This window comes from Carcharodon carcharias, chromosome 9 (genome assembly GCF_017639515.1).
Source record: "Carcharodon carcharias isolate sCarCar2 chromosome 9, sCarCar2.pri, whole genome shotgun sequence".
In the NCBI taxonomy this organism is placed as follows: Eukaryota; Metazoa; Chordata; class Chondrichthyes; order Lamniformes; family Lamnidae; genus Carcharodon; species Carcharodon carcharias.
In genome coordinates, this window is record NC_054475.1 from 116,125,438 (window position 1) to 116,150,944 (window position 25,507).

The 25,507-nt window shown below is 43.8% G+C and overlaps 1 pseudogene; it reads left to right on the forward strand.

Moving 5' to 3' along the window:
- LOC121282458 overlaps nucleotides 1-25,507 on the forward strand; it is a 323,736-nt pseudogene that overhangs the window by 264,592 nt on the left and 33,637 nt on the right.

Sequence of the window (25,507 nt, forward strand, 5' to 3'; positions counted from 1 at the left end):
ACATCTTTGGGGTGCCTCCTAGTTACAACACCCGGAAGCTTGGAAGTTATGGGCCATTGAGTTAAGTGCCCCTGCAGAACTTGAGTACCTGATACACTGTAAATGTGTTGGTTAGTCCAGTAAATGTAACAAAGCAATTTGCATACTATTAGGTAACTGCAATATTCTGAATGGACATTGAGAAATGTTTACATATGCAACATTACAGTGCATTTAGCTAATGCATTTCAGTTGGAACAATCCATAGGAATGTAATGATGAAAGCAGGACTCAAAAGACATGCTGGTTCCTCATCATCCATCCTCCATGATTCCAAAATTCAGCTGGCCAGCTTCTGTTCTGCACGAAGCCCCATACTCCATTCAAAGGGTTCTGAATCTTTGCAATTCTCTACCCCAGAGGGTTGTGGATGTTCCATGATTGAATACATTTAAGGCTGGGATGGACAGATTTTTGGTTTCACAGAGAATTAAGGGATATGGGGAAAATGGAGTTGAAGCCCAGATCAGCCATGATCGTATTGAATGGCGGAGCAGGCTTGATGGGCCACGTGGTCTACTCCTGCTTTTATTTCTTGTGTTCTGTTGTTTACTTCACACCTCTTTCTTCACTGAGTGCAGCAGTTCCTCATTTCCCAGTGTTTCCAATTTAAATCTCTAAATGGCTTAATATCTAACTTTGCAACCTTCTTCACCTGTGCAATTCTGTAGCCCTACAGTCCTTCAACTATGCATTCTCCCACTCTTTCTCTGCTTTTGTGGCAAAAACTTTCAGTTCATCTCAGGCCTATTCTCTAAAATTCCCTCCTAAACCCTTCTGCCTCACTGTGCCTCCTAGACTCCTTTAACAGTAGCCTCAAAGTGCAACCTTTATAAACGAGCCTTTTGTCATTTTTCCCAACCTGTCTCCTGTTGCTTGACCTATTGTTATCTCACCTTTATAGCATTTTGTAAATATCTATCAAAATAGACATTGTCAGTGCTGCCTGAGTACGCACATTCACGCAAGGACTGAAGTTTGTCTTAGTGCCTCGGTTTGTTAATGGAGTTGGAGGAGTTTAGGAAATATACTGGTTTTGGGTGCTGTGACCCCATCACAACCTGAATAAAATATGACACTGCGTCCCAGCATAGTACTTGGGGCAGATACACTGAATGAATATCCAAACATATGAAGACAATGAACGGGAAAAGAGCAGCTGGCCCAAAAAGCCCGCCCCCATAATTATGATGCCAGAGGCATCCGCCCACACCTCGGCAACAGTCTTGTGATATCCCAGGAGAAAAACAAACAGAAAAAATTCCACCAGACCAAATTGGAAAAATAATCCTCTGGAAAATTCCATTCCAACCCCTTCCAACAATTAAAACTAGTCCAGGAGATCACATTGATTATACTTATGCTATCTGTTAAATTGCTTACCTTTTATAAGGCATGGTTTTTTCCCAAGAACTGATCTAACTGTCCTTTGAAGGCATGCAGAGAGTCAGCAAACACCACACTAGCCAACAACTTATTGCTACTCTTGTGTGGCTTAAATTGTCCTCCCAAATATGTCACACTGAAATAATCTATTCATGGTTTATAATAAGCCTGTCTGAGCAACTAAATCTTAAGCTGTGAATGATTCCTGTGACACTCCTCTGAGCCTTTTCCCCGGCAACTATAACATTCACAATGTGATGGAGCTAAATTGGATGCAGTTCCATAGGTGTGGTCAAACCAAGGGCCTAGATAAGGACAGAATGGCATCCTTTGGCTGTTTTTGAATGGTTCTATTAATACAACACAGTACACTGTTTGCTTTGACTATGGTTATCAGCATTGTTCAAGAAACTTGAGTGATCTGTGAGTAAAAGCAACTAGGGGCAGAAACGTCCCAGATTTGCACTAAGTGCAGCAGTAGTCGGGAAAAGGGACATTTTACCTGCTGGCCACAGTGGCGGGTTTTTGCACCATATTGTCCCAAACTCGCCTCATTAATCATGCATTCTTAGGAAACACACTGTTTCACTGGCATGCAGACTCCGCCACGCAGTCACCACGCCAGGCATCATATTTAAAGTGCAGCCGCATGTACACCTCTCAGTGCTTCCAGCCCAGGACTGCTGCACAGAAGACGTGGCCCCAAAAGGCAAGAAGAGTGCCCCCCCCCACCCACGCAATTCAGTGATGTATCCCTGGGACACCTTCTGGACACCTTTGGAGCCTGCCGTGATGTCCTCTATCCCTGCTCTGGCCACAGGAAGTGTATCTGTGTCACCACTCCAGCTTGGGAGGCACAGGCAGTGGTAGTCAGTGCCAATGCTGCACACAAGAGCCTTTCCATTTGGTGCAGAAAGAGGATGAATGAATTCATTCGTGCCACCAGGGTAAGGCAGCCATCTCACCACTCGAGTCTCACACACTCACAAGCCCATCACACCTTCACTGGCACCTCACTCACTGTCAGATCAAGGGATATCACCACTCACTCTCTCACATACACCCTCACATCTCCACGTGGACTCTCCAATCTGGCATCTGCCAACTTAACCCTAGCCGTCTTCAGACCACTTGCACAGATCAACATGTGCCCCACACACACCTTGGGATGCCCCCCCTTCCCCAGTAATGCCCTAGCCCAGCAGCTTCTCCCCTTGCTTGGTGCAGGTCATTAGGTGCATGCCACTTCTGTTCAGTTGTGAAGCACGTCGGTGTGCAATCGCACCGATGTGCCCGGATAATCCAAAGTGGGATGACAATTCCAGAGATCTGGGATGAAAAGCTATGCAGATCTATTGCAAAGAAGTTCCCGATGTCTGGTGGGGGGAAACACAGTCGCCATTGACCGATCAAGTGGATGATTGCAAACTGGTTTCACAATGGAGTGAAACCAATTTTTGGCCTTCCCGCCATATTGTCTGCTCACACCTTCCATGACGGCTGACGCCAGCAGGCATGGAAAATTCCACCATAGGTCTTTTTCTCTCTCAACCTATTCAGAATTGTTCTCTGTAAATGATAAATGTTTCTGTGTTGGTCCTGACTATGTGCCTCATATTGCATTTGTCTCCTTCTCACTCTTCAAGTACCATGCCCTATGAGGGCATTTGTGACCATGGGCTTCCATTAGATTGGTCCATGATTATGCTTGGCAAACTGCTGCAGTGGTTTGCCATTGCCTTCTGCAGAATGGCTGACCAGGAAATTCTCCCACTCTTACAGGTTGCCATCATGCGTATTGGAAGTGTTTACAGGCTGATAATCAACCTGTTTAGCCAATTATGAATACACCTCCCATGGCTATTAATTCCTGAAGGGGGACTTGAACACAAAGCTTCTAGCCCAGGGGTAGGGATGCTGCCATTGCTTAATAAGACCTCAGGCCGAATCATCCCAGATTTGCACTAAGTGCGGTGGCAGGCAGGTAAAACGACATTTTACCCGCCAGCTGTGATGGCGGGTTTTCACGCCATATCGTCCCAATCCCACCACATTATTTATGCATTCCCAGGAGACATGCCATTCTGATGGCGGGTGGGCTGTCATTCACCCCCGCACCATCCCCTGCACCACCACCCCCCCCCCCCACCCCCCACCCCGCGCCCCCCAATCACCTCTCCACTTCATCACACCATGCGTCATTTTTAAAGCCCAGCTGCACACACACATCTCAGTGCTTCCAGGCCATGACTACTGTAGGGAAGGTGTCCATGAAAGGCAAGAAGACTGCAGTCCTCATGTTTAATGGTGCATCACTAGAGTGCCTTTTGGATGCTGTGGAGGCCCCCTGTGATACCCTCTATCTCTGCTCTGGCCGCAGGATGGGCAGTGGTGTTACCAACCAGGCTTGGGAGACGGTGACAGTGGTGGTCAGCGCCAATGCCCCAAAAAGGAGGACAACCACCTACTGCCACTACAGGATGAATGGTCTCATCCATTATGCCAGGGTAACTCACTCTTCTCATTACTCTCAACTCACACACTCACAAGCCCTTCACACAGCCACAGGGATCTCACACCTCAAGGGATAACACCACTAACTCTCACACACATCATCATATCTCCATCAGGCTCATACCCTCTCGAGCTTGTGTCCTCATCCTGTCCATGGTTCCACTCACCACACAAACATTCAATGCAGTGCCATGTGTCCTGCTCACACTCTCTCCATCTGTTTTCATTCAGGAGAAGCCTGTTCACATCACCAGAGAGAGATCTCAGACCCCCTCCTCCCCCCATCCTCCCTTGCCTCCCAACCTCCCCCCTGACACCTTCATTCGCCCCCTCTTAATCTCACCCCATTCTGACAGCCTCATCCTCCCCCTCACAACATCACCCTATTCTGACACCTTCATTCCCACTCTCCAACCTCACACTCCCCCACCCAACACCCCTTCCACTCCCAACTGATCCTAGCCCTTCTGCTCCCACCACCTTGACCATCACCTGTTGAGAGCATCAATGGTGACTATCCCGCTTCCGTGTGCTGCTTCACCGCCGAGCTATGTCCATGAGAATCCACCCAGCATGCCATGGACAATCTTCCAGTGTGCCATTGGTGTCAGGCTCCAGCATCTTCTGCTCCTTGGATGTCTGCAATTTGAGCAAAGCCCTAGTTTCTGCATGCCACACTTGTCAAAGTGTGCTCTACATCAACGTGATTTCCCGCCGACGTGGGCGGATGATCCAGTGGGTGGGGTGGGATCGATTCCGGCGGGCACGTCTAATGATGATATGCTGACGTACGATGGTGGAGAGCATGGCCCACCATCGGCAGGCTGAATGGCCCACCATCGGCAGGCTGAATGGACAATCACAAACTGGTTTCAGGCCATCGTGAAACTGATCGCGCCATATTGTCCGCTCATGCCACTGAACATGTCCGACGCCGACAGCACGGAAAACCCCGACCCTCATGTCTGCATTTGTCTAGGCCAAATTATTCCCTATGACTATTTGCCAAGTGCATCTAAATCCTTCTACAGAAGGTGTACTCCTTTACAACATTAAAATCTCGGGTAGACTTTTGTATCATCCGTAAACTTGCTGACCACACTCACAACACCACTGTCCAGGTTGTTAATAGTGACAAGTACTTGTCCTGACACTGATCCCTGTGAGACATTGGCAATCAGCCTCCAGGCTGATCCACAATCATGACTGTGATGTTTTGCCTAACAGGTTGGACAAATTCCTAATCCAATGTATTGTATTCCCACTGATGCCACAAGATCCTATCTTGTGGAGTAACCCAGTGTCAGTCACTTTATTGAGGACTTTCTGAAAATCCAAGTAGATAATGTCTACCATATTATCTCATCCACTAACCTAACCACTTCTTGAAGAATCTCAAATTGGTAAGATACTTCCATTTAGGAAATCATGTTAGCTATCGCGTACGGCCCCTTCCCTTCTCCAGTGATCACCCCTTAAGAACCCATTAAGTGAGGTAAGGCATATTGGCCTTCAGAGGGGTGAAAGTGGGCTGCATCAGAAGGTTTCAGACCAAGAAAACTGTTTGGATTCTCAAAAAAGGGGACATTGTTTTTTTTTAAATAAGGGAAATGGCTGGGGAACCTTTCCCTTCACCACTGTAAGATGGGAAGGTGCCAGATTTTCTGTTGCCTGGGATAGTTGGTACCATTTGGCTCCATGCAAACTATTCCCATGCAAACTCCATTCCCATTGACTTTGCAAGTTCTACTGAGGTTAGTAAAGAAGGAAAAGAGTGCACAATGAACCTTCCTTAACTGCTAGGCTCACATCCATAGAGTTTCGGGGGTCTTTGGCTTTATGCCAAAAACTATGTATAATCGTCTCTAAAGATATGGTGTTCCCATTCTTTTTTTTTTGCTTAGGAGAAGCCAATATCATAAAACCTCTTTGGCAATTCACTGATGGCTGGGATTGTTCCCATAGTCTGAAGAAAACTTTACGAGGTGCATCTGTGTAAAGATGCACACAGGTCCGACGAATTATAGGTCAGTTAGATTGATGTTTGTTATAGACAAGTTATTAAAAGGAATTATTAGAGAGGTTATTAGAAATTCCCAAGATGGGATTTGCAAATGGTGGCTTTGTCTCACCAATCTGGTGGAATTTTTTGAACTGGTCCCAAAGTTGGTCAAAGGCAATAACATGCTTAACGTGGTGTACCTTGATATTGAAAAAACCAATAAATGCTGCACTGGCTGCAGTAAAATAAGGTTGCACCCTGTGGGATTAGTGGTCAGATTTGAAGATAGATTGTGAATTGGATGCATTCACAGAGGCAGAGGATGGTTATTAAAGGTAGCAGTCTCCAGTCTCAAGTGGAGCTCCACAAAGATTGGTGTTAAGATGATTGCTCTTCACCAACTTTATCAATGGTTGGCTTCAGGCATTGCAAGTGGAGACTTAAACTTTGTTAATGTCGTTCCAATGAATTCAGGAGTTAAGACTTTGGATTAAATTGTGTGCGGGCTGATATAGCTACATTGGAGAACAGATTTATGTGTAGCAGATATTTGTTCAATGTGGATAAGCACAGCATGATGCATTTGGATTATAATAATTCCATGCATGTGTATAATATGTGGGGTTACCCTTCATAGCATGTAGAGCAGGAGAAGGACCTGGAGGTCATCGTTCATGACCAGTGCTGTGAGGATGTGCAAAAAGGATGTTAGTATTAATAGCCAGGCCAGTTACATACATAATTTGTCAATGTAATTGGGCTGAAATGAGCCAAATTAGTGCAAAATATCGATGAATTTTAAGGGGAAATTTGCCAATTTAGTTTTTGCTATCTTCTGCACTAGAAGCAGGCCTTACCCACAAAACTGGCACAATTGAATTAATCACTTTGCAAGTTTCCAGTAATTACATCCATTTGCAGACTTTCGAGGAGGCTCTTAGAACTTAGCTGATTCTTTTGGGCACAAGGACATATAAAGCTTTTGTGTTTTTAGTTTACTAAGATACTGACTACTGTGTACCAATATTATTAGTAAATAATTCTGTATTGATCTTTTAAAAATATTTTTCAGTTATTTAGAAATGACGGTGGACTAGACACATTAAAATGCTTATCTTTTGTGCTAAATCCATTTTCAACCATAGTAATAAAACTGCACCTAGTTTCCATTCTGAAATATATATATATATAATATATATATGCATATATATGAATATATTTTAAAGAAGTTTTTGAAAATTACATTCTGAAATGCTGCCTGATTGAGCTGGTTCATGGCAGATTTTACGTTTGGGGATATACATATGAATTTGAGCAGCAACTTGACAGAAAAAAAAACTAGCACAATTTTGGATGCAATTTGTGCCCAGATCACCAAATGTGCCCAAAGCAGAAACTTTACCTCAAAATGTTAATCTAGTACAAGACCCTGATGTAACCTCATTTAAAACCCTGGATGAAAAAATGCTGTTGACCTCTTTTAGAATGGTTTGGCATTACTATATACTAGTTCCTAGCATTTCTGAGGGTAACTATCTGGACAAAGTGGCTAGTAGTAGGTAGTCATTAGTGTCAGCTATAGAGACCATAATCAATTTTTCTGGGACAGTTAATGCGCATTCCCCAAGGTAGATATATTTTTATAAAGCTGTTCTAGGGATGCAGGTGTTGCTGACAATTAAGGGTAGCATTTAGTGCCCCGTCTCAAGTTGCTCTTGAGAAGGCAGTGGTGGATCTTGCAGTGTCAACCATCACCCAGTAGATTCTGGGTTCAAGTTCCCTGCTAGGACTTGAGCTCAAAATTCAAGGCTGACACTTCAGTGCAGCCAACGAGTGCTACAATGTCAGAGGTGCTGTTTCTTGGATGCGATGGTAAACTAAGACACTATCTCTCCTCCCAGATGGAGGTAAAAGATCTCTTGGCACAATTCTACAGAAGAGCAGGAGGAGTTTGTCAGTTGACAGTGTTCCCACAATGCTGTTAGATGGGGTGTTCCTGGATTTTGACTTAAGCTATGGAAGCTCATTGATGTGGCTCAATATTTCAGTCAAATGGTGCTTTTTGTTGTGAAATATTAAATAGCTTAGAATGTATGTAATCCACGAAACACCACCTTCTAAGTTAAAAAAATGCATATCATTACCACAGTGATGAAATCATTACAAAAGACATCAAATTGAAGCCTCCGTAGAGAAATTCTGCTTACAACATGTGATGTTAAATTAGCAAACTCATTTTTGATCATTATTTTTTGAAAATGTGCCATTACCCTCTTCTCACTTTGTTTTTGCTGTTTTCCCATGTTTGGACTAGTGTGCACAAACACAGCAAGATTCTACAATTACCTACTGGGATAATTTCCTCAGCAAACCTTAATTTGGTGAATCTGCAGATTAATTGTGGTCTTATGGGATTGACAAATTCTGACTCAAACAAATGACAGAAGGGTATGTGATAATTATTGCTAGTTATTCTTCTTGGTTTATTGCACTTTCTAATTTCCTTAGTTCAATTTTGCATTCGGGGAGTTCACCCTTGCGCATTTTTGCTGAAAACTCAATTGTATGAGGCATCTTCTTTATGCAACTCTGTTAATTAATGAAATTCATAAAATCTGCTCTTTCTTAATAAATAATTCACATACATTATGAATTATATATCATTTTCACTTATTCAAAAACCTTTGCTCAGCAGTCAAGATAAAACTTGAAAATTCAATCTGTTTTACAAGACTACCTGAAACTCGTTTTTTCCTTCAGTATCTGTAAATTTTAATTATTCTATAAATTTTAATTGCTCTAACAATTGTCCAGGTACCTACTTAAAAAGGATATAAACAATTATTTAAGAGAAATAAGATTTATTTATTCCATAGCTACATGACAACTTTAGCTGTTATGCAATAGACAACTTTTTACATTGACTATAATAATAAAGAAAAATACTTCCAGGTTTAGCATGTAATTACTACACTTTATATCTCAAAGAAATTCTTGCATTTGCATTAACAGGAATTGTTCTCTCTCTCCCACTCTCTGAGTGAACCTGGTTTGTGATTCACATTTGCTTCTAGTTTCCCAAAGGGTTTAAAAGAGCTGATAACAGCTTCTAGTACCAGATGTAGCAGTCACTTTTAATAAGGTAAGGGGATGTCATTCTTGGTGTATTGATCATACCTAAGTCCCTAGGTAAGTAAGTTGCTAGCTGCCTGTCCATATTGCATGCCTGTGCATCGAAGTTTTTCACAATGCACCTGGGTTAGTACAGTTGGTTAAATTATGTACTAAGGCTCACAATAGTGCACTATCTGTACATGTTACAGTATAGATATCAATAATCCTCCAACTGAAAAACATAAACCAACAAGTAAATGCTCCGTATACTCCCTATCACATTGATATTTACTTGGGAGGAATTTTCAAGTGGGGAAGGCAGTAGAAGGGTTCTGGTCAGGCCCTGAATGCTATGGTGTTTTGATGCCACAAACATACATGTTTTTTCCTAAGCAGCGTCCCTGTCTGGAAGCTAACCTGATTGACAGATTTGGCTCCCTGTTCAACAGGGAGCACTGTAGAAGAGGCTTAGTCCAAGAACCATTAAAATTGTGCCACTGGGGTAGAAATTGTGAGAGGTGGTAGCGGTACAGAGTGGCTTGTAGTACCAAGGGAGGTGATTGTGGGGTTTGGACACAGATTATGGGAAACTTGAGGGACTTGGGGAGGAGGAGGGGCTAATGTTTGCAGTGGGTATCTGACCGTGTTAGGGGTGTGAAGGATCTGATTTTGAGGGGGGAAATAAATTAGCTTGGGGGTGGCCAGGAGTGAACTCTCCTGCTTCTCATGGTCAAGAAGTAAGGCACCTTTTCCAAACAGTAGTTTTTGCCTTCCTTTAGTTGTTGGGTTTCCCAGGGCCTAGAAAACCAGCTGTCTGGAGCTAAACCTAAAGTGAAGATTAAATCTAAATCATGTGGCCTCATTAAAATATTTAAATGAGCAACCTGGGAACTGGGACTGGGTTCATTGCCTGGCCCATATTCTGTCTCCATTAAAGTGAGAAATGGGTGGCTTGAACTCAGTTCAAATTTGAGATTTTAAAAATTTCTCCATTCCACCCAACACAAACCCACCCATTTTTTTGACAATAATAATTCCCCTCACTGTTACCATGTGACACTTCAGCTTGTAACTACATGAAAAATGAAATTAACTCTCTCAAATCAACAATATGAATTCAAATTGACAGTCAGGCCTGAATTTAAGTTTGTAGTTTTCTTGTTATCAAATTGGTATTAAGTGATAGATGAGGCAGCAACTTCTCTCTTTGAGTTTCATTGTTTTTAAATGACTTCACTTAGCTCAATTAATTTAAGATCCATTGATTTTATGTCTTCTTCCAACATTGGCCTTCATACCATTTGTGGTTTTACTCCCCATCTTTCCAAGCTTTCATCATTAATTCCAGATGTGGCCAGAGTTTGGTTCCTTCCTAAATCATCTCTCATCCAGATTAATTACGTCTTAAAAATAACTCGATCAATATGTGGTTCTTTTGTCCTCCTTCGATCTTCACGTGTGTGATTGCATTCTATATTGGCTTCAGGTCCAACAAAGCAGAGCTAATTTCTATTGAAATGTATAATAATCCCTCAAGACTATAAGCAGATAATTAGGTACTTGCCAGTGTCTCTCAACACTGCTTACTATTGTTTTATATACTCTAGAACTGCTAGTTAATCGCAAACAAAAGCTAGATATTTTGTGTAGAACTTCACGAGACTCTGTCAAAGCAAGGTGGGGCTACTGTTCTTTATTTATGGGAAGTTCTGCACAAAATGTCTGCTCCTGAGCTCCATCTGATCAATAGGAACTTATACAACCAAATAGTAATGGTGCATGACCTTGGGGCTCCATAATTATGCAGGTATCTTTTAAAAATGTTTCTGAATACCATATAGGTGTCTTTTAATTCTGCAGTGATTTATTCTATTTTCCTCATAGCCCTTGTGTTAGAATGACATTGATATTATGTATTGTTTTGCTTCATCAAATTTATTTCTGTAAATAAACATTGCTTTTCCTTCTTCCTTTTGATTTCTTTAATGACATCCCTCAGGCCCACCTCTATGGTCAAGTATATAAATCAACTCACCATCCCAAGTTCTTAGGTTTACCTATTTGTTTTCTGTACATATTGTGATTACCTTCATTTTTTTCATGCTTATCCTCAATCCTGTTCTGTTTTTTTTCTAGTATTAGCTGAGACATACATCCTCTGCCACATATCTCAAAAAAGCAGACTTACCATGAAACCCAAGTCCTTGAATTTTTTCTTTCTGATCCTGTTAGTGTCATCTTCCTTTCTATCTACTGCAGTCTTCATCATCCAATCACCTGCGATGCTATATAACAGATGAGACAGAATACAGCCGTATGTGCCAGTAATAACACAACACAATCTGTTAGTCTTTCATTGGCTTTGATATAACATTTGTTTCCTTCGTGAATCCTTCAAAAACCTTCTGACATTCCCTTGGGTCCTGTATTGTTTATGTACATTCCAGAGGGATGTTATATGCTTACTGTGAACCATACTTTTAAAGTCAATGAGGTTCAGAAGCAATAGAAAATGTATCTCCAGACATTTTCAATCATCTTCCTTCAAGGAACAGTTTGTCATAGGGAAGGATATTTTAACTGCAAGACAGCTAATTCAATAATTCTGTTGCTAACAGTCTGCAAAATTAACCTATTGGTCCTAAAAATAATTTAGACCCCTCACTTTATGGGTCAAAATCATGAATCATAACAGTGCAGTTACCTTGCTGTCACTGTACTAGAAATCTGGAAGTCCGGCCTCATGGTCAGGGATGTGAGCTCAAATCCCATCATGGCAGCTGCTGAGTTTAAATTTGGTTAATGAAATAAATCTGGAATTAAAGGAATTGTAGTATCAATAATGTTGACCATGTAAATATTGGATTATTGCAAAAACCTATCTGGTTTACTATTGTCCTTTAAAGGAGGAAATTTGCTGTCTTTACCACTCTGGCATAGATGTGACTCCAGATCCACAGCAATGTGGTTGACTCTTAACTGCCCTCTGAAAAACCCAGCAAGACAGTCAGTTGTCAAGAAGGCAGCTCACCACCACCTTCTTAAAAGGATGGGCAATAAATGCTGACTTTGTCAGTGACTGCAACATCACGTGAATGAATAAATTAAATGGAACTCCAAGGAAAGGAATGTTCCAGTCATTGACTGATGGTATCTTTTGTATTTGAGTTGGTTGAAAGAACTGTGGTTCAGGGGGCTGGAGGGCAGGGTGGCGGATCATCTGGTCCCGATGATTTCCAGTGCAGTAAGTACCCATCACCATGGAAAGGCAAAAGCATGGGTGTGTGTGTGTGTGCTGGAAGCATGCAGAGTGGATAAATCAAGACATTGGTCAACATGGATTTGTCAACAGGCCTGACATTTTTTACACTTTACGGTTCTATTAATGCCCTCTCTTAAACATGCACTGTGGAACACCCACCTGTTGTCATATGCTTTTAAATGATAGAAACATGACATCATTAGGAGAGAAGTGCGATCCAGTCTTAGTTTCACTTTTGCTTTTGAGCAGAGCACACACACACACACACACAGCTCTGCTGCTGATTTCTTCAAGGGCAGAATTTTCTGCCTACCGGGTGGGCGGGCCCGACCCAATCTCCGGCGGGTGGGGAGCCGACCCCCGCTGGAGAAGCGGGCCCCGCCGCCATTTTACGTGGGCGAGCCAATTAAGGCCCGCCCAGTGTGATGTCCGCCGGGAAGAGCTATATGCTTCCTGTGTGGACTGGGGGGTGGGGGTTGGAATTCCCCAAAAGCGAGAGTGTGCTCTTTCACGCATGCACACGAAAGAACGCACATCTCCCTGAGGCTAAGTGCTGCCTCAGGGAGATCGCTGACAGTTTTAAAAATATTGAAAATCGAAAACAAAATGTGACAATGTCACATGAGATGGGACAGGTTCATAACTTACACTAAAACTTTATTAAACGTTTTGAATCCCTACGTGAAACCTCATTCTGCCGGTGGATGAGGTTTCATGTTTTCTCTATTCCCCGCTGGGGCTCCTGGCTTGCCCACCAACCTTAAGGTTGGATGGGCAGGTCCTTTAATTGTTTCAGTGATCCTGTCAATGGCCTCAATTGGCTATTGACAGGTCGGCGGGCCCACAGCTGATTTTGCTGCGCCTCCGCCTTCCTGAAAATTTAAATGGACCCTGCCCCTGCTCGCCAACTGCAAAATTCAGCCCCAAGTTTTCTATCTTTGTATAAATGTTTTCATCTGCCTAGTCTAAATAAATGAACCCACAATGTATTTACCCAATCCCTTGTGAGCAGTTGGCGCCTATATCAATATAACAACATGACACAGTGGCTGTGGTGGAAAAGTGTTGCAAACACAGTATACTGACTGTGCAGAAAAGTTTTGAAGATGCAGTGCCTGAGTAGTGCCCGATAAAGCAGACAGATCCCTCCAGGTGAGATGGCAGTGCATGGCCTATCAGTCAGTGAATGAGACAGTGCATTGAGTGAACCAGCACTGACTCAGTTCAGTCAGAACAGTCAAGTGATCAGGGTGTGGGCCGGATCAATAGTGAACGAGAGAGAGAGTGAAACAAAAAAACAAAAAAAAATAGTTTGCGATTATAACAGGAGGTTTCAGGAGTTGCTGAACAAAAAATTGAATAAAACAAGGAGGAAGGTCAAAGGGATATTGTCAGAATGCCTACAATATCCCCCTGTTTGAATTGGGATACATCTGATTTATTACCTGAATTCAAAACCTTTAAACAACACACAGAACTACGGTTTCTTGATTCAGATGTATCTGAACCAGACAAGCAAGCCATAAAAAAACACCTAGCAATTGGGAATGAAGGTTTACACAGGCGGATCACATCAGGATTAACAGCAGTAGAGCTAAAAGATCCCCAAAAGATATGGGGCGGAATTTTCCGTGCCCGCTGGCATTGGGTGTGTTTGGCGATATGTGCGAACAATATGGCGAGAAGGTCAAAAATCAGTTTCACAACGTTTTGAAACCAGTTTGCAATCGTCTGCTCTGCCCATCAATGGTGAGCTGTGTTTTCCATCGTCGGATGTTGAGAGCGTCATTATAATACATCTACGTATCATTATAAGCCCAGCCTGCCAGAATCATCCCCCCACACTGGATCATCCGCCCACACTGGATCATCCCCCCCAACAAACTGGATCATCCGCCCACACTGGATCATCCCCCCACACTGGATCATCCCCCCCACACTGGATCATCCACCCACGTGAATGGGAACACACGCTGTCTTGACAAGTGTGACTTGCAGAAGTCGGGACTTACTGTCTGGGCCTTCCTCTCATCACAGATATCTGAGGGGCAGAAGATGCTGGAGACAGACAGTAATGGGACCCTGGAGGACCATCCAATGCATGCAGAATGGATTTTCATGGATTTGGCTCTGCTGCGAAGCAGCACACAGAAGTTGGAAAGTCACCTTTGAGAGTCTGCTCACAATGGATGATCACCGTGGGGGTGGAGAAAAAATGCCAGCTGTGTTTAGGAGAGGAAGGTGTGCTGGGGGGGGGAATGGGAATGGAAGGTCTAGGATCGACTGGGAGAGGAACGTGTGTTTGGGGGGGGGGGGTGGTGGTGAGGTTGTGAGGGGGCGAACAAAGGTGTCAGGGGGTGGGAGAATTGTGGGGGAGTACAGTGGAGGAGGATGCAATGGGGGAGAAGATGTCAACTGGGGAGGGTGTAAGAGGGGAGGAAGGTGTAAGAGAAAGATTTTGGAGGGGGGGGGGGCAAGACTCCAGAGAGGGAAAGGAGTCCAGGGGTGGAAGGAGTCTTGGGGGAGGAAAGAGTCCGGGGCAAGGAAATGGTGTGGAGGGGGGAAGGAGTAGGGTCCTGGCCTGACTCCTTGATGGGAAGGCTCAGCTGGGGGGTTACTACTGCAGGAACTCACCCATGTTACCACCTTGGAGTGCAGGTCTTCGCGGATCATTGCATTCTGCTGGACCAGTGTCACCATGGCGTCCGCCATCCTCCCCATGGAGAGCTTCATATGTGCACATGTGGGCAGCACTTCATCAGAGAGCAGGCGGACACACTCCTCCGACTCGCATGCCACTCTGTTGAGGGTTTCCAACAGCTCTGCATGAAGGTCCTTTGCCTTCTGCTGACTCTCCAGGATGAGTTGGAAGGCTAAACCCAGAGGCTGATCATCTGACTCTTGCCTCACAGCTGCCTCCTCCCAGCAGCCCACCAAGTGCCGGGGAGCTCGATTGAACCTGCCTCCTCCTGCTGCGGACACTTGTTCATGCAGTGACCAGCAGATTGTGAACCTGAGCCTGCTCTAGATCTAGGTTCCACAGAGGTGCGTGTCTCTGCGCTGGTGAACGATGTGGCTGAGCGCTGTGATGGGCCTTCCAGGCTGCTTGTTTCCAGCTCTTCAATGGAGGAGGAGTCATCTTAGCTGGAGGTGAGGACGTGAATGGAGCTGAGGGACTTGCTGGCTGAGTGTGTTGGTCGCTTGGCAGGGCTCCCTGTGAATCAACATAGAGATCATTAGTGCATAGCAGCAGAGTGAAATGAGAGAGCACTCACATTCACTCTGAGAGAGGGATGAAGTGGTGCAGGATCCTCACAAGGGTGTTTGTTGCCGACCTCACCGTCGCCGCAGACATGGTCCACATCCTCACCAGTCAGCGCGATGTCACGCTCCTCAAAGTGAGTGAAGGGCCTAATGTGGGCCACTCTACTCCTGGTCTGGGACTTTCCCTGCTGTTGTGAGCCAGCTTCTCCAGCACGAAAACAGATGGAGTGTGAGAGGACACATGGCACTGCATGCAATGTTTGTTTGGTGAGTGGAGACATGGGTGGGATGAGGATGCGTGCTGCAGAGGATATGATGGAGATGTGAAGGTGTGTGTGACAGTTAATGGTGTTGTCCCTTGAGGTGCGAGATCCTTATGGATGTGTGTTGAGTTTGTGAATGTGTGCGTTGAGAGCAATGAGAAGAGTAACTTACCCTGGCCAAATGGATGAGAAGATTCATCCTGTTGTGGCACTGGGTGGATGTTGTCTTTTACAGGGCACTGGCACTGATCAGCACTTCTGCCACCTCCAATGCTGGATTGGTGACCTTGCTTGCTGGTCTTCATCTAGCGCAGGTGTAGAGGACATCATGGCGGGCCTCCACTGCATCCCAAGGATGCTTGAGGGACATGTCCTTAAACCTGGGTGCTGCAGTCTTCTTGCCTTTCGGGGCCATGTCTTCCATGTAGCAGTCCTGGGCTGGAAACACTACGAGGTGTGCTTGAGACCACACTTTGAATATGATGCCCAGCATGATGGCGTGGCTGGTGAATGAGAGCCCATCTGCTATCAAAACAGTGTGTTTCCCAGAATGCATAATTAATGTGGTGGGATTGGGACAATGCAACCTGAAAAGCTGCCATTGTGGCTGGCAGGTTAAATGTCTTTTTTCCCACCCGCTATCGCACTTAGTGCAAATCATGGGGCGATTCCACCTATGGACTACAATGGAATACCTGTTCCAAATCCAGTTAAATTTCTGTATTCATTGACTAGAGTTCATGTCCTTTTGACAACAGCCTACAGCATCCATAGACCACCTCATGGGGAAATGCAGAGAAAACGGCATGCACTGTGATTTTTCAAATACAGAAGAAATGTTGAGTTAGTGATTATATCCACTCCCATGGAAGCACTCCAGAAAGATATAGAACCATACAACCTTAGAAAAATTAAGGCACAGAAAGGCCATTCAGCCCACCACATCTCTGCCAACCAGAAAAAGATCAAAAAGAAACTAGCCGCTCATTTTAATCCCACTTTCCAGCACCTGGTCCATAGCCTTGCAGGTTGCAGCACTTCAGATGCAAATCCAGGTACCTTTTAAATGAGTTGATTATTTCAGCCACAACCACCAAGTTAAGCAATGAACTCCAAATACCCACCACTCTCTATGTGAAAAAGTTTTTCCTCATGTCCCCTCTAATCCTTCTATCTTCTGCCATAAATCTATGGTCATTGACTCCTCAGCTAGGGGAAACAAGTCTTTACTATCTACTCTACCTAGATCCCTCATAATCTTGTATACCTTCATTAGGTCACCTCTCAGCCCCCTTGGTTCTAAGGAAAACAAACCTAGCCTATCCAATCTTTCCTCATAGCTGCAATTTTCAAGACCTGGCAACATTCTTGTAAATCTTCTCTGTACTTTCTCCAGAGCAATTATGTCCTTCCTGTAAGTGGTGACCAGAAATGTACACAAAATTCCAGCTGTGGCCTAACCAGCATTTTATACAGTTCCATCATTACATCCTGTTTTTGTATTCAATACCTCATCCAATAAAGGAAAGCATTCCATATGCTTTCTTTACCAACTTGTTCACCTGTCCTGCCACCTTCAGGGACCTTTGGACTTGCACTCCAAGGTCACTCACTTCCTCAACCTCTCTTACTATCATCCCACTTATTGAGTACTCTCTTGCTTTGTTTGCCCTACCCAAATGCATTACCTCACACTTTTCTGGATTGAATTGTGTTTGCCACTTTTGTCAACCAAACCATTGACACCTTTCTGGAGACAACAGTTATCCTCTTCACTATCAACTATACGGCCAATGTTTTTGTGTCATCTGCAAATTTCCCAATCATATCTCCCACATTTAGACCCAAATCATTAATATACAAAACAAACAGCAAGAGCTCCAACACTGAGCCCTGTGGAACACCACTTGAAACTGTTTTCCATTTGCAAAAACATCCATTGACAATTACCCTTTGTTTTCTGTCATTGAGCCAATTTTGGATCCAACTTTCCACCTTCCCCTGTATCCCATGGGATTTCACTTTTCTGACAAGTCTGTGGGACCTTGTCAAATGCCTTACTAAAATCCATGTAGACAACATCCACTGCACAACCCTCATAAATCTTCCCTGTTACTTCCTCCAACAATTCTATTAAGTTGGTAAGATACGATCTTCCTCTAACAAAACCATGCTGACTATCCCTGATCAATCTAAGCTTTTCTAAATTACAGTTTATCCTGTCTCTCAGAATTGATTGCAATAATTTGCCCACCACTGAAGTCAGACTGACCAGTCTATAATTTTCTGGCCTATCCCTTATGCCCTTTTTTAATAATGGTACAACATTTGCAGACCTCCAATCCTTTGGTGCCTCACCTGTAACTAGTGAGGATTGGAAAATGATTCTCAAAGCATCCGTTATTTCCCCTTTGGCTTCTTTTAACAGCCTGGGATACAATCCATTTGACCCTGGTGACTTATCCACCTGCAAGAATGTCAGACATTCCAGTGCTTCCTCTCTCACTCTGCTTATTGTATATAATGTTTCACACATCTCCTCATTAGCCAGAATGTGTGCATCATCCCTCTCCTTAGTGAAGACAGAGACAAAGTACTCATTAAGAATCCTGCCCACATCTTCAGCATCAACACACAAGTTACCATGTACATCTCCGATAGGCCCTTCCCTTTCCTTAGTTATTCTTTTGCTCTTAATGTACTGGTAAAACATCTTTGGGTTTTCTTTGATTTTACCTGCCAATATTTCGTATCCTCTCTTTGCTTTTCTAATTTCCGTTTTTACTTCACCCCTGTACTTTCTATACTCCCTTAGGCTTTCTACAGAATTAAGTCTTTTATGACTGTCATAAATTTTCTTTTTTTGCTTTATCTTGGCCTGTATGCTTCTGGATAACCAGGGGGCCCTAGATTTGTCAGTATCACCCTTTTTTTGTGGGGACATGTCTATACTATGCCCGTCAAATCTCGCTTTTGAATACCTCCCACTGATTTGACACTGTTTTCCCTTCTAATAGTGTATCCAGTCCATTTTCGCCAGCTCACCTCTGAGCTTTGTAAAATTTGTCTTTTCCCAATTTAGAACTTTCACTCCTGTTCTATCTTTGTCCTTTTCCATAATGATGCTAAATCTAACTGTATTATTTTCATGATCTCCAAAATCCCCACTGCTACTTCATCCACTTGCCCAGCTTCATTTCCTAAGAATAAATCTAGAATTGCATCCTGCCTTGTTGGACTTGTTATGTGCTGGCTAAAAAAGTTCTCTTGAATGCAGTTCAAGAATTTTGTGCCCATTGTGCCCTTCACACTCTTCATATCCCAATTGACATTAGGGTAGTTGAAGTCCTCAATTATTACTACCCTATTGTTTTTGCACTCAGAAATCTGCCCATATATTTGCTCTTCTAACTCTCTTCCACTATTGGGGGTCTATAGTACACTCCTAGCAGTGTGGCTGCCCCTTTTTTATTTCTGAGTTCAACCAACATGGCCTAGTTTGATACCTCATTTAGTGTATCATCCCTGCTCACAGCTGTAATTGATTCTTTAACCAATAATGCTACACCCCGATAAAAACAAAAAACTGCGGATGCTGGAAATCCAAAACAAAAACAGAATTACCTGGAAAAACTCAGCAGGTCTGACAGCATCGTCGGAGAAGAAAAGAGTTGACGTTTTGAGTCCTCATGACCCTTCAGCAGAACTGAGTGAATGCTACACTCCCACCTTTCTTATCCTCTTCCCTATCCTGTCTGAAAACTTTATATCCAGGGGATGTTGAGCTACCATTTTTGCTCCTTCTTAAACCAAGCTTCCATTATGGCAACAATATCATGTTGCCATGTGATTATGTGTGCCCTTAGCTCATTGGCTTTATTTAATATACTCCTTGCATTTATGTATATACCTTTCAACAATGCCAAATTTCTGTGCTGTACACTTTTTAACCTGTGCTTCTTCTGTCTTTCAGAGTCACTCACTAATTCTTAATCTCCCATTCCCTGATCTGACTCCGCCCTCAGGTTCCCACTCCCTTGCCAATCTTGTTTACAACCACCCCCCACCCCCACAACAACACTAGCAAACCTCCCTGCGAGAATATTCATCTGAGGGTCCTGTTCAAGCGTAGACCATCCAGCTTGTACAGGTCCCATCTTCCCCAGAACCGGTCCCAATGCCACAGAAATCTGATGCTTTCCCTCCTACACCAGCTTTCCAGCCATGTGTTTAATTGCTCAATTATTCTATTTCTATGCTCACTTGCATGTGGGACTGGGTGTAATCCTGAGATTACTGCTTTAGAGATCCTGCTTTTCAACCTCCCTCTCAACTCCCTAAAGTCTGCTTTCAGGACCTCATCGCCTTTCCTACCTAAGTCATTGGTACCAACATGGATCATGACCTCTGGCTGATCACCCTCCCCCAAAAGAATATCCTGCAGCTGCTCCATGACATCCTTGACCCTGACACCAGAGAGGCAACGTACCATTGTGGGGTCATGTCTACGGCCACAGAAACGCCTGTCTGTTCCCCTAACTAACGAATCCCCTATCATTAAAACTCTCCCTTTCTTCCTCCCCTCCAGTACAGCTGAACCGCTCCTGGTGCCACAAGCCCAAAGCATATAGCATCAAAGCACTACTTAAAGAAAGACATAAGACGTAAGTATGAAGCAATGCTCGCAGGTCAGCAAAGCTTATAGGTTCTAAGTACAACCCCAATTACTGATTCACTTACTAGGGCACCAAACCTAGCAAGACATGTGGAAGGTATACCCTTCTGCCTGCACCAAGGAAATGCCCAGCTTTCCTTCAATTCTGCAAGGCATTTGGCAGAAAGGGCCATTGGCAGTGGTAACGCACTAGGGCAAAGGCTGATGCAGCCGTGCACTCATCCAAACAGACTGTACACAACAGGTGCCTTCAAGCAATAAGAATGGCCATCCGGTATCCTGTCAGAAACATGTACATGAGGTGGTTGACAAACCAGAAACTGACAACGATGTGCACGATGAGATGAAGAGTGGTGAACACAGGTTCACGTCGTTAATCTTGTGGAAAACTTAATTGTCACACCATCTGAGGTGTTTGCAAAGATTCAAATTATCTGCCCTTAGAAAGTTAACTGCTCACATTGGCCAAGATTGACATAAGGGCAAGTGTCAACATACTACCATTACGAATTCTAAAAAACATATATCTACGGTAATGGAAGGCCATGACAAAGCCTACTGCTGTGAAATTTTCAGTGTACATTGGTTCAGTAATTCCATGTGCAGGATCCATAGTCCTGGAGTGCAAGTACTATCAATCCTCTGAGCGTCACAGATGTTCTACATCATGGAGGTTAAAGGCCTAATGATTATAGGTCCACCAGCATGTCTTGAACTCACACGAGTGACAATCCATGGAATCAGTCAGGCCTCACACAGCAGATCATCCTCAGAATCTACTCCTATCACTTCAAATCAGAACCTAACATTTTATTTTACTTATTCGTTCATGGGATGTGGGCATCATCACTGGCTAGGCCAGCATTTATTGTCCATCCCTAATTGCCCTTGAGAAGGTGGTGGTGAGCTGCCTTCTTGAACCACTGCAGTACATGTGGTGTACGAACACCCACAATGCTGTTAGGCAGAGAGTTCTAGGGTTTTCACCCAGTCATATATTTCCAAGTCAGAATGGTGAGTGGCTTGAAGGGGGACTTCCAGGTGGTGGTGTTCCCATGTGTCTGCTGTCCTTGTCTTTCTAGATGGTAGTGGTTGTGAGTTTGGAAGATGCTGACTAAGGAAGTTTGGAGGAAATATCCAGAATGTTTCAACAAAATTGGCAGTTTCAAGAGATCTGCAATGTTATACTTGCAGGAGAATGATTTTGTGCAGTGCAAATGCCGGCATCTACACAAAGAAACAGTGAAAGATTCCACACGACAGAAACTGTGGAAAACCATCATAGGAGAATGGTCTGATTCAATCCAGCATATCCATGAACATGTAAGACCATTTTGGCACTATTCAGACCAGTCAGGCATGTCCCTGGGAGTCAATTTTAAAGGCAGGCAGGTCATCACTCAGTGATCTTTGCAACCTGATATTCTTCAACATCACTCATACATAGGCATAGATCGGATGAGAAGACTTGCAAGAGAGATAATCTATTGGCCGGACATGAACAATGACATTGAAGTCGTCATCAAGAAGTGCAAGGCATGTCAAAAGCATATCCCAAATCAGCATAAAGCACTTTATACCACATCAAGTTCCCACCCACCCTTGGTCCAAAGTCACTTCTGACCTCTTTTACATCTATGGCACTGACTTCATTATCATCGGGCTATTTTCAGTTTACTTGTTGTGCCGAGGGAGTTCATTACAGATAACAGTCTGCAATTTATTGGTAAGTCTTTTCAGCATATGTGTGAGAAGTGAATATTGATCACACTACATCTTCTCCTCATTACCAAAGATCTAATGATCTAGCTGAATATATGATTCGCTGAAGGAATCTTTAATTTTCAAATATAGAGAGACCAAGCAAGTTCTATACATTGCAATGTTAGGTTTGAGAGTAACGCCTTTAACGCAGCTATTCCATCACTGGCAGAGCTCTTGTTCTGAAGACCAGTGTATACCAATTTACCTAACCTTATCCATTCTGCTCTCTCAGAAAGTGGAGAGCAAATTTTAAAACTACAAGAGAAGATGACCAAATTGCATGATAAAAATGCAGGTACAGAATAGCCAGGTGTATACTTGAGCCAACAAGCTACCACAGAAGGTGCAATGGCATACAGCCGAGGTACCAAGGATTCGATCAGAACCAAGGGTCCTATGAGGTCATTACACACAAAGGCGCAATAATGAGGCGTAACCGAGAACAAATCAGATCAATTCCATCTCTTCAACCACTGCACAGTCCTACTGCATCAAGACAAATCCCAAATGCAACCAGGAGCAACACCCAAAGATTACAACCCCACAGATGACTATGAACAATTAAAGAAAACTCCAAACAAGGTTACTACAAGATCTGGCTATACCTACAGTTTACCTGTATGATTTAGAGACTCATAGATTGACCTGTTCTATATGCTTATAAAATGGTAACTAAATGTGAACATGTATTGTAAGTAGTTATACTTCTTTGGAAGGGGGTGGGATGGATATCTTTAAAAAGAAAGGAGGATATTGAAAATGTTTTTAAGGGATAGCAGCAGGACATCACTAGAAGGGAAGTGTGTCATGTGATCCAGCCTCAGTTTCACTTTTGTCTTTGAGCAGAGCACACACACGTACACACACACACACATACATACAGAGCTCTGCTGCTGATGTCTTCTTTATGTTGTAAGTGTGGCCAAGTTGCTACTACTGGTGATAGGGTTGACCAGCAAACACTCCTAGGGTGAAAACATTACGTTTATTTCCAATGTACTCAGCAGCAACCACATGTTTGCTTTCAACTCCAACTCTATCTCTACATTTACTGCTGAGGTAGCCCATGCTACTCTCCTATTGGTCACAGAGCATGTGACCTTCCTTAACAAGTATTATTCTTAAAGGTACATTACACACTAAGCAAAACCATAATTACTACACTTTGTATAACTGTTCTCATGTGCCTAGTCTAAATAAATGAACCCACACATGTTTACGCAATCTCTTATGAGTGATTGGTGCATATATCATAATAACAAAAAAAACCTCCTCTGCCCTCATACCCCACCAATGTTACTTAAAGGTGAAGGTGCTTTTGCTGCTACAGAGTTAGTGGAAATCCTATGTTGTTGGGGGAGTTAACCAAAGCTCTTTCTGTTAAAGGAAGTGGTGCTAGATTTTTGGAAGGAGTAGTTTGGTTTTGAAAGGTCTCTGAGTTCACCACCTGTTCGCAGACATGGCAACCATAGTAACAGTTGCTGTGCTGCAGCAGCACAGGGAAATGGAGCAGATGCAGGAATGAAGAAAGGCTATTTGCTGAGGAAGGAGGAGGAGGACATGCATCTGAAAGCCATCCACACCAAGGCTCTCCTGACTGGAGCTCAGCAGCAGCAGCAGTGGGGTCTGAGGGGACTACTTTTCACCATACAGTGGCCACTGATGAACATCTCTTCCTCAAACCAGACTTGTAGTCTCAGAGCAGGGTGAGTACAATGCTGCCAGTGGCCCTCAATTTTTCTGCTAGCTGATCCTTTAAGGTTGGAGCTGGCAACATTGCCAAAATGTCACAGTTCATCAACCATCGCTACATCTGGGAGCTTACAAAGGCCCTGTACACCAGGAGAGGGTACTGCAAGACCTATTGAGCACTGGTGTCTGCGGCAATAATGTTAGCAGTCTGAGCCTGCGTGGCAACAAGCTGGGTTTGCATGGCAACAAGTAGAGATCTCATGAAATCAGTCTGTGGCTCCACTGTAAACTCAGGGGTTGGATGGATTTTGTCTATGCTGCAATGGAAGTTGAGACATCAGCCATCAGATACAGCATCATGGCTGAGTCTGCAAGTGCTGTTATGCTGTTGATCACCACTTCCATAGTGGAAAGGATGGGCGCCAAGCTTTGCAGAAAGCCCTATGCCAATTTAGAGTGAGCCTCCTCACAGGCTCTCTACAAGTCTTGCCACTACACCGAGCATCTCTGTGTGCATCCCAATCAGCCTCTTCCTATATGCTGTTCCATCAAACTCCCCTTCTAAGTCATCCAATGAAAACCAGAGGTGAGAGAGGAACCCCTTGTCAGTCAAACATTTTCTTGTATCCTGTCCAGGGGTGTAACTGAGAATTTGGGGTAGGTCCCAGGCTTGTTTGTCCTCTCATAAGCTGGCACACACATTGTTATTTTCCCTTGGTCTGGCTGCAGCCCTCTAGTGCCCACTGACTCACCAGTTGTAGATCTTGCATCTAAAGTACCCTCTTTGTGCAAGACCAACATCTGAGCAGGTGGCGAGTGTGAAGTCAAGTGACAGTACCTCTTCCTCAGAGAACTGATCTTCCCTTTGGTCTTCATCCTCAGCACCTCTGGTATCCAGGCAGCATTTGCTGCGTGTCCTAAAGCATAAATGCACAAGAGGAGGGTTGGGGTGAGAAAAGGAAGGAAAACATGAGGTGCATTGTTACACTATCTGCAGCTTGTACATCATACCAGATTGCGGGATGAGGGTGAAGTGAGATTAGAGAAGGTGCAAAAGGCAGGAGGAACAAAATGCTATTTTGAATGCTTCAGTGATGCTGGTTGCCATGGCTTCAATAGCGGTTGTGCCAATAATACTAAGAGCCTTCTCCTTCAAGCAGCTGAGGGCATGCAGTCATGCTTCCCATCATTCTTTGCTGCTGCTTCCTTTCATGTGTCACCTTGTCCAGCAAAAGAGACAAAAGAGTCAGTGAGTGTGTTGCACTGTGATTATCATAGCTAAATAACTGGAAGTATGTGAAAAGTGCGAGATGTGAGTGTGAGATTTACACTAGTGATAAGCATGTGAGGGCAAGGTGGAGCATAGGAATATTCGGCATGTGTCCTGATTGCTAGAGATAGTTGATAGTTGAATGATTTGGGTGTGGTGCATTGAGCAGTGGGCCAGGTTCATGGTTTGGTTAGTAGGAGATGACATTTGAAGATGCACTCACTAACCATGATCACACATAGGATGCCCTGGAACTTTGCCA